This window comes from Chiloscyllium plagiosum, chromosome 30 (assembly GCF_004010195.1).
Source record: "Chiloscyllium plagiosum isolate BGI_BamShark_2017 chromosome 30, ASM401019v2, whole genome shotgun sequence".
Lineage (NCBI taxonomy): Eukaryota > Metazoa > Chordata > Chondrichthyes > Orectolobiformes > Hemiscylliidae > Chiloscyllium > Chiloscyllium plagiosum.
Genome location: NC_057739.1, coordinates 46,018,410 through 46,029,165, shown reverse-complemented (window position 1 = coordinate 46,029,165; position 10,756 = coordinate 46,018,410).

The window sequence follows — 10,756 nt, the reverse complement described above, 5'->3', positions numbered from 1 at the left end:
GCTGAGATGAATCATCCACCTGGCACTTCTAACTGATGATTGCTGCGAAAGCTTCAGCCTTATCTTTTGCTGGGTCGCTGGGCTCTTCCGTCATTGAGCATGGGATTATTTGTGGAGCCTCCTCTTCCAGTGTTTAATCATTCACCACCATTCACAATTGGATTGACAGGACTGTCAAGCTTAGATCTGATCTGTTGGTTATGGATCGCTTAACTCAATCTATCACTTGCTGCTCATGCTGTTTGGCATGCAGGTCATCCTATTTGGTAGCTTCACCACATTGACACCTCATTTTCAGGTATGCCTGTTACAGCTCCTGGCATACCCTTCTATACTCTCCATTGAACCAGGGTTGATCCTTAGCTTGATGGTAATAGTTGAGTGGGGTATATGCTGGGCCATGAGGCTAAAGATTGTGCTGGGGTACTATTAGAACAAAGAACAATACAGCACAGGAACAGGCCTTTTGACTTTCCAAGCCTGCAGTGACACATTTTGTCCTAATATACTAAAACTGTCTTCACTTACAGGATCCATCTCCCTCTATTCCCTTCGTATTCAAGTACTCGTCCAGGTGCTCTTGTGTCTGCTTGCACCACCCCCTCTGGCAACATGTTCCAGGGCACTCACCGCCCTTTGTATGAAAAATTTCCCTCACATGTCTCTTTTAAAGTTCCCCCCTTGCACCTTGAACCTGTGTCCCCCAATAATTGACTCCTCCACCCTGGGAAAAGGCCACTTTCCACCCTATCCAGGCTATTCACAATCTTATAAACTTCTGTCAGGTCGTCCCTGAATCTCCTGTGTTCCAGTGAAAACAAACCCAGAATATCCAAATATTCTTCATCGCTAAAATCTCCCATACCAGGCAACATCCTGGTAACCGGTAGGCGACACTGCCTTGTCCTCTTTAAGTAGACTGCTCAGGGTTGTAAAAACAATAACTGCAGATGCTGGAAACCAGCATCAGTGGTGCTGGAAGAGCACAGCAATTCAGGCAGCATCCAATGAGCAGCGAAATCGATGTTTCGGGCAAAAGCCCTTCATCAGGAATAAATCAGGGTTGTAGTCCATTATTATTACAAACTTTCTAGCATAAAGGTATTGGTGAAATTTCCTGAATCAAAATATGACTGCCAATCCTTCTTTCTCTATCTGGGTGCATTAGCCAATCTAGGTGACTTTCACAACCAATCTCGCCCCATCAAGCTTGGGCCTCCGCCTTTTCCTACAGCCAACCAGAACGAAAGTTGCATCCCTAAACTGTCAAGATGCCCCAGTACAGGTTCTCAGCCTAGCTCAGGTCTTGCACAAACATAAGGGCTGGACTCCAGAGGGAGTAGCAATCTCCATTAGAACCAGGTGACCATTTAACGTCCGTTTATTTTGATTGGTTCTGATTTGGATGTTGCTAAGCAATTTAACTGTTCCAAAGTATATGTTGCTGGACTTTCCAGGGTATGAACTCTCCTGGATACCAGTCTATGAGCTCTCTTAGGAGAAAGTGAGGACTGCAGATGCTGGAGATCAGAGCTGAAAATGTGTTGCTGGAAAAGCGCAGCAGGTCAGGCAGCATCCAAGGAACAGGAGAATCGACATTTCGGGCATGAGCCCTTCTTCAGGAATGAGGAAAGTGTGCTAAGCAGGCTAAGATAAAAGGTAGGGAGGAGGGACTAGGGGGAGGGGTGTTGGAAATGCGATAGGTGGAACGAGGTTAAGGTGAGGGTGATAGGCCAGAGTGGGGGTGGGGGCAGAGAGGTCAGGAAGAAGATTGCAGGTTAGGAAGGTGGTGCTGAGTTCGAAGGTTGGGACTGAGACAAGGTGGGGGGAGGGGAAATGAGGAAACTGGAGAAATCTGAGTTCATCCCTTGTGGTTGGAGGGTTCCTAGGCGGAAGATGAGGTGCTCTTCCTCCAGCCGTCGTGTTGCTATGGTCTGGCGATGGAGGAGTCCAAGGACCTGCATGTCCTTGGTGGAGTGGGAGGAGGAGTTGAAGTGTTGAGCCACGGGGTGGTTGGGTTGGTTGGTCCGGGTGTCCCAGAGGTGTTCTCTGAAACGTTCTGCAAGTAGGCGGTCCCTCCTCCCTACGTTTTATCTTAGCCTGCTTGGCACACTTTCCTCATTCCTGAAGAAGGGCTCATGCCCGAAACGTCGATTCTCCTGCTCCTTGGATGCTGCATGACCTGCTGCGCTTCTCCAGCAACACATTTTCAGCTATGAGCTCTCTTACACCATTTAGGCCTAGTAAGACTCTTTTGCTGTCATGAGTCCACATACCAACAACAACTACAATGGGTCGCTGGCCTGGATCCTGAAGAAAACTTTACCCGTTTGGCTGAGGCTTGGCTTTGTTTTGGAGTTTTGCTGTGGGCTGGCCTAGAGTCCATTTATTCAGGATATATCCTGCATGAGGCTATGCAGGTGGCATTCCCCCAAGCTCAGTGGGACTGGCGAGGGTGTCCACTTCCATTGGAATACCCCAACACTCAGATGCTTCACTTGCTGCATTTTCCAATGACAAAGCCAGTTTGAAGTCCAGTTGAGCTTCAGCTAATAGACACTTTTTCATGGCTACATTATTAATTTCATATACCAAACAATCTCTCAGCATCTCATTAAGTGTTACACTTCTGTTTTTAATCTGTCAGCCATAGCACCCTGAATGGACCAAATTAACAGCCCCAATCAGGGAACTCATAGTCTACGAGGTCCATCTGGCTGACCTCGCTCCAATTACTACAGGGGGGCATTTTCAGGATGGCAACCTGTAATGAGTGGAGTGCCACAGGGATCAGTACTGGGGTCACAATTGTTTACAATATATACGCAATAAACAATATTAAAGCTGGGGCTGTTAATCAGGTTCTATCTGAGGGACATGGGAAATAATCAGTCTGTCTCAGGGATGGGGGAATGGACAGTCTGTCGGAGGAACGGAGGGAATGGTCAGTCTGCCTCAGTGACCGGGAATGGTCAGTCTGTCTTGAGGTGGGGTAGGGATGTTTTGGGGGGACAATCAGTGTTTTTCAGTAAGATGTACTGTTTATCTCGTCAAAGCAGATTGATTTGACCATTGTATTTAATTATTTGAGTGTTGTCCAGATTGAAGTCTCTCCTGGAGCTTTGTTCTATGCCTGCTCCCTTAGACTCAGTCACCAACCGAGTTGCTGCAACACACATCCCAGATATGCACACCCCTCTCCCACTAATTGTCTTGAAGGCCGGCGAATCTCGGTCTGTCATATTAATCAAAAGACAATACCCCTTCCCATATTCCCCAATAGCCCAGAATCACCTCTCTCAATGACTCAGTCTGTCTCTCGCTCTCTGCTCATAAATGTCTCTTTTTCTCTCCCGGCCTTTTCTGACACATTAACTTGAAACAATTCTATTCAGTTGGTGACAAAGGCACCTATGAGAATTTATGTTATAATCAGCATTGCATGGAAGATTATCCATCAGTTCCAGTTCCAATCACACTCTATCACTAACTTCAGCCTTGCTCCAATCTCCTCCAATTTGGGGTGGCATGGTGGCACAGTGGTTAGCACTGCTTCCTCACAGTGTCAGGGACCGGGGTTCGATTCCACCTCAGGTGACTGTCTGAGTGGAGTTTGCACATTGTCCCCGTGTCTACGTGGGTTTCCTCCCACAGTCCTAGATATGCAGGTTAGGTGAATTGGCCGTGCTAAATTACCCATAGTGTTAAGTGCATTAGTCAGAGGGAAATGGGTCTGGGTGCGTTACTCTTCGGAGGGTTGGTGTGGACTTGTTGGGCCGAATGGCCTGTTTCCACACTGTAGATAATCTAATCTAATCCTCCCATCACCATTCTATGGGGTTCCACGTGTACTTTGGTAAATATCTTCAGAAGGATTTTCATTGACCTCTGCCCTAAATTTCCTTGTCGGATGTGAGCGTCATTGGCCAGCTAACATTTATGACCCATCCCCAGCTCTTGAGAAGCCTTCTTGAACCATTACAATCCATGTGCTGTCAGCTGACCCAAAATGCCTCTAGGGAGGGAATTCCAAGAGTTTGACCCAGTGATACTGAAGGAATGGCGATATATTTCCAAGTCAGGATGGTGAGTGGATTGGAAGGGAATTTGCAGGGGGTGGTGTTCCCATGTATCTTTTGCCCTTGTTCTTCTAGATGGAAGTGGTTGTGGGTTTAGAAGCTGCTGCCTGAGGATCTGTGGTGAATTTCTGCAGTGCGTCTTTTGGATGATACACACTGCTGCTACTGAGCATTGGTGGTGGAGGGAATGCTATCTGCTATGAGTGCTGCATTTCCTCAGCCCGAAATATGCAGCTTGATATAAGCAGCAAAACCCCACCGTCTCAGCAACCAACAATTCCCAGATCTTCCCAATGAATCAAAGTACCTATTAGTGGCTCAGCCATTCCCCATGAGCTCAAATCGAGCTCAGTATATACACACACACACACACTTTCTGACGCATACACAAACTCTCACACACAGAGACATGCACAAACTCACACAGACACACGCACAAACACACACTCTCTCTCTCCCACACACACATTTTTCCCAGCCCTCATGGTCGGCTTGTTGATATTCTGTCTCAGTTAACTGACTGTAGGCAGCAGTAGTGAAAATGTTGAATTGTCCCCCTTTCCATCACTAATGTTCCTATTCCTTCATGGCAATTGGTTAGCTCAGTTGTTTGGATGGTTGGTTGAGATGCAGACAATTGCGAACAGTGTGGTTTCAATTCCCAATCAGGACTCTCCCCCCCGATCACTGCCTGAGGCATGATGACCCTCAGGTTAAATCATCACCAGTTCCCTTTCCCTTTCAATGAGAGGGCTGTCTTATTGCCCTGTAGGTGACTTTACCTTGATTTCTGTTCATTCGCAAATCCTTCAGCCTTTTGTATCCCATTGATGTGGAGAGACCTCATCCAGTGTGAGCAGGGATCAGTGGGTGACACTTCCTCCCGACATCAAAATCAGAAGTGTAGTGGACAGCAGGGTTTACCTCAAAGTACAGATCAGATTGGCAAATAGGCCGAGGAGTGGCAGATTGAGTTTTATCTAGATAAATATGAAGTGTTACTTTGCACACTTGATGGTAAGGTCCTGGGGAGGGTTGCTGAATGAAGAGACCTTGGAGTGCACGTTCATAGTTCCTTAAGAGTGGAGTTGCAGGTAGACAAGATAGTGAAGAAGATGTTGGTATACTTGCTTTTATTGGTCAGTATAGGAGTTTAGAGAGCATGTTGCAGCTAATCAGGACATTGGTTAGGCCATGTTTGAAATACTGCATTCAATTCTGGTCTCCCTGCTATAGGAAATACATTGTGAAACTTGAAAGGGTTCAGAAAAGATTTATAAGCATGTTGCCAATGTTTGGAGATTTGAACTATAGGGACAGGCTGAAGAGTCAGGGGCTACTTTCCCTGGAGTGTTGGAGGCTGACATGTGACCTTATAGAAGTTAATAAAATCATGAGGGGCATGGATAGGATGAATAGTCAAGGTATTTTCCCCAGAGCTAACTGCCATCAGCCAGAGCTATGAGTCCTCAGCTCTAGACAGAGAAATTGGCTCTCTCAGTCATCTATGTATTAGAGAAAGCACCATCTAAATAATAACAGTACAAATGATGGGAAAGACATTCCTGATAGAAAAACAATGAAGAAAGCATCTAATGACAGAAGAACAGCAGAGGAGGCACAGAACATTCCAGAAGATGTAACCTGGCTCCAACAGCCACTCTGGAGGCAGGAAACATGTTTCCGCTGATGGGTGAGTGCCGGACCAGAGGACACAGCTTAAAAATACGGGGTAGACCATTTAGGACAGAGATGAGGAGAAACTTCTTCACCCAAAGAGAGGTGGCTGTGTGGAATGCTCTGCCCCAGAGGGCAGTGGAGGCCCACTCTCTGGATTCATTTAAGAAAGAGTTGGACAGAGCTCTCAAGGCTAGTGGAATCAAGGGTTATGGAGATAAGGCAGGAACAGGATACTGATTAAGGATGATCAGCCATGATCATATTGAATGGTGGTGCAGGCTCGAAGGGCAGAATGGCCTACTCCTGCACCTATTGTCTAACTCTGAAAGATTAAATTTGATTTTTTTGTTACATGAATGGGACTTGTATTTATTGGAATAGCATACTATTAGAATCTTGTTTTATTTGGGAATAGTTAGTCGTTAGAAGGGATATATTCGGTATATTAATAGTTTAGTTAATTTGTTCACTGTTGGAGTTAGATAAATATTGCTACTTGATTTTAAAATGAGTGTCAGGGATGTATTTTGTTTAACTACTGGAAGTTGTGAAAGCAGGTTATTTCACTTTTCAAACTCTTTGAACAGAATATAGGGTGAGATGTTCCTCTTTGGGTGTTTTGGTTTAGTTCTGAGGGGGGGTCAACCTCTGTTTTATAACAGTGGTGCATGTATGGAATGAACTGCCAGAGGAAGTGGTTTAGGCTAGTACAATTACAACAGTTAAAAGGAATCTGGATGAGTATATGATAGAGGGAGATAGGCCAAACGCTGGCAAATTGGGGATATCTGGCCAGCATGGACGAGTTGGACCAAAGGGTCTGTTTCTGTACTATACGTCTCTATGACTATGAACTAGGGACAGGCAATAATTACTGGGCAGTTCCAAGCCACATACTGAAATCATAGAGCACCTCAGCCTCAATCTGAAAATCCAGAGACCTGTCAGCTCGATACTGATCCTCTGATCCGGGAGTGGTAGGGGGGGTGGGGGGGGCGGTGGTTGTCAGTGCATGAAAGCAGAGCTCTGAAGATGCTCCCTGTTCTGTGACAGAGATCTGCCTGTCCTCACCAGGATTTATTGTATGTTATGATGAAGCTCACCAAAGACCAAAGGGTTGGAAAGTCTCCCCAAGTCAATGCTTCGCTGTCGAACCTGTCACCTCACCAAAAAACTCCATTCATCAACATAATTAATGCTTCCTAGTTTCCATTTCAATATAATATTTTCCCCTAATTTCCCAGGCAGGTGTACAGGTCCCAGAGGAGATAAATTGACTGAGCATAGCAGAGTGTCAGGAACTGGGACACTGCTTCTAAACTAGTGCAGAACACTAACATTTCCTCGCCAAGAAACTCAACTTAAAGTGAGTTGTGCGGATCCAGAAAGTTCAAAATTAGTTGGGATATCCTGGGATGTCTTGCAATTTCCAGTCAACTTGACAACTCACAGTCGTGTCAGTGCCTATAATATCCACAGCAATATATGCTTCATTTAGTGTGACACCATGTGTCAATGTAGACCTCAGCAATGAGACGGAAATGACTGATTTCAGTCTTACTTTAAAATTTTCAAACTTTTAATAAAGCCAACAGAAAATTGATGAGGGACTAGGAGAAAGGAGTCAGAGATGAGAAAGAGAACAGAGTGAGTCGAGGATCAGGGAGTGGAAGGCTTCAGGGGTTTGAGGATGAGGCAGCGGTAGGGTGGAGTGAGTTGAGGATGAGGTAGCAGAAGGACGGAGTGAGCTGAGCATGCGGTAGGGGTAGAATGGAGTGAGTTGAGGATGAGGTAGCAGTAGGATGGAGTGAGATGAGGATGAGATAGGGGTAGGATGGAGTGAATTGGGGATGAGGTAGGGTTAGGATGGAGTGAGTTGAGGATGCGGTAGGGGTAGGGTGGAGTGAGTTGACGATGAGGCAGTGGTAGGATGGAGTGAGTTGAGGATGAGGTAGCAGAAGGACGGAGTGAGCTGAGCATGCGGTAGGGGTAGAATGGAGTGAGTTGAGGATGAGGTAGCAGAAGGACGGAGTGAGCTGAGCATGCGGTAGGGGTAGAATGGAGTGAGTTGAGGATGAGGTAGCAGTAGGATGGAGTGAGATGAGGATGAGATAGGGGTAGGATGGAGTGAATTGGGGATGAGGTAGGGTTAGGATGGAGTGAGTTGAGGATGCGGTAGGGGTAGGGTGGAGTGAGTTGACGATGAGGCAGTGGTAGGATGGAGTGAGTTGAGGATGAGGTAGAGGTAGGATGGAGTGAATTGGGGATGAGGTAGGGTTAGGATGGAGTGAGTTGAGGATGCGGTAGGGGTAGGGTGGAGTGAGTTGACGATGAGGCAGTGGTAGGATGGAGTGAGTTGAGGATGAGGTAGAGGTAGGATGGAGTGAATTGGGGATGAGGTAGGGTTAGGATGGAGTGAGTTGAGGATGCGGTAGGGGTAGGGTGGAGTGAGTTGACGATGAGGCAGTGGTAGGATGGAGTGAGTTGAGGATGAGGTAGAGGTAGGATGGAGTGAATTGGGGATGAGGTAGGGTTAGGATGGAGTGAGTTGAGGATGCGGTAGGGGTAGGGTGGAGTGAGTTGACGATGAGGCAGTGGTAGGATGGAGTGAGTTGAGGATGAGGTAGAGGTAGGATGGAGTGAATTGGGGATGAGGTAGGGTTAGGATGGAGTGAGTTGAGGATGCGGTAGGGGTAGGGTGGAGTGAGTTGACGATGAGGCAGTGGTAGGATGGAGTGAGTTGAGGATGAGGTAGAGGTAGGATGGAGTGAATTGGGGATGAGGTAGGGTTAGGATGGAGTGAGTTGAGGATGCGGTAGGGGTAGGGTGGAGTGAGTTGACGATGAGGCAGTGGTAGGATGGAGTGAGGATGAGGTAGGGTTATGATGGAGCGAGTTGAGGAAGAGGCAGCGGTAGGGTTGAGTGAGTTGAGGATGAGGTGGGGTAGGATGGAGTGAGTTGAGAGTGAGGTAGCGGTAGGATGGAGTGAGTTGAGGATGAGGCAGCGGTAGGATGGAGTGAGTTAAGGAGGAGGTAGGGTTAGGATGGAATGAGTTGAGGATGAGGCAGTGGTACAGTGGAGTAAGTTGACAATGAGGGACTGGCAGGATGGAGTGATTTACACAGAATCAATGGACTGGGAGCAGGAGGAGATCATTCAGCCCCTTAAGGCTTCTGACCCTTTCACTGAGATTGTGTCTGATTTGATCCACTTTACTGTCTACCCTTGCATAACTCAGTCCCTCACTGATAAAACTCGAACTCAGTCTTAAAGAGACCCAGCCTCTCCTACCACTGAAGTTGAGAATTACATCCGTTTGGAGAGGAAATTCCTCCTCATTGGCATTTCAACTCCGTGTTTGGAGCAGATTTGGGGAAACATCATTCACTCTGCCACAGAATCTTCTGCCTTTGAATAAAGTCAGCTCTCATTTTTCTAAACACCAGTTGAACCTGCTCAAGCTTTCCTCAGATCCCCTTCATCCCTGGAATCTGATGAATGAATTTCTCAGATTCCCTTGTAGAGTGAGGAGACTGAAATTCTATCACACAGTCCTCAAGACGGTCTAACCAATGTCCCCTACAACTGTAACGTTGTTGACAAAGCCGATATTGATTGCTATTCCCTCCTGCCCTTGAACTGAGTGGCTCACTTGACCGCTTCAGAGGGCAGTGAAGAGTCATTTTCTTGTCTCCCTTTGCTAATCCAATTTGTCAAGTCTATATATAAATTAAAGTCATCGATGATTATTGTGGTACCTTTCTGACACATTTATTTCTTGGTGTTTGGTTTGTCATGCAATATAACAGCTGTTATAGGTCCATCGACTACTTCCAAAAGTGACCTATTCCTTTACAATTTCTTCAGCAAACTGATTCTCCATTAAGTCATCTTTCACTGCTGTACCAATGATGTCCTTAATTCATAGAGTTATCTCACCTAATTTGCAGCTCTGAACGTTTTGAAATGTCAGAGCCTTCAACATTCAGTTCCCAATGTTGTGCACCCAGCAGCTGTCACTCAGTGGCTGTCAGGTTATAAATGCATATTTCTATCTGCTCGAACCTCATACCATTTATTACAAATGTTGTGCGCATTCAGATACAGTGCCTTCATCTCTGTATTGTTATCTTTGTTGCAATCCCTGGTGATGTACTCTTATGTTTGCATGCTGTCACATAAACATAAAGTCCTCTCTACTGTCCCAGTTATTAGATTTGTCAGACATTGGTCCCAGTGTAGTTCAGATGAACCCCATCCCAAAGATACAGCTCCCATCTTTAATAATTCTGGTGCCAGTGTCCCAGGAGGTGAACTGGAAATGTGTTGCTGGAAAAGCGCAGCAGGTCAGGCAGCATCCAGGGAACAGGAATGCCCTTCCTGAAGAAGGGCTTATGCCCGAAACATCGATTCTCCTGTTCCCTGGATGCTGCCTGACCTGCTGCGCTTTTCCAGCAACACATTTCCAGCTCTGATCTCCAGCATCTGCAGACCTCACTTTCTCCTCCCAGGAGGTGAAACCTATTTCTCCCACAACAACCTTTGAGCCACACATTCATCTCTCCAATTTTATCCCCAATGCCATGAACCCTTATCATTAGCAGTAATCTTTCATGTGGCCTCTTATCGAATGACTTTTGGACGCCCAAATTTATTACATTTACAGGTACTCCCTTATCCACTCTGCTAGTTACATCTTCAAAGAGGTCTAATGCATTTATCAAACATGATTTCCCTTTCACAAAGCCTGATTGAATATTGACTTTCAAGATGTCCTGCCATACCATCTTTAATAACAGATTGCAAATATTTTCCAAAGACTAACTTCAGGCCACTCAAGCAAAAGCAAAATATTACAGGTGATGGATAGCTCAAAGAAAAACAGAGAATGCTGGAGAAACTCATCAGGTGTGGCAGCATCTTTGGAGACAGAAACACAGGTGATGTTTCAAGTCCAGTATGACTCTGTCAGCGCTGACAGTCTGCCAACAGATAG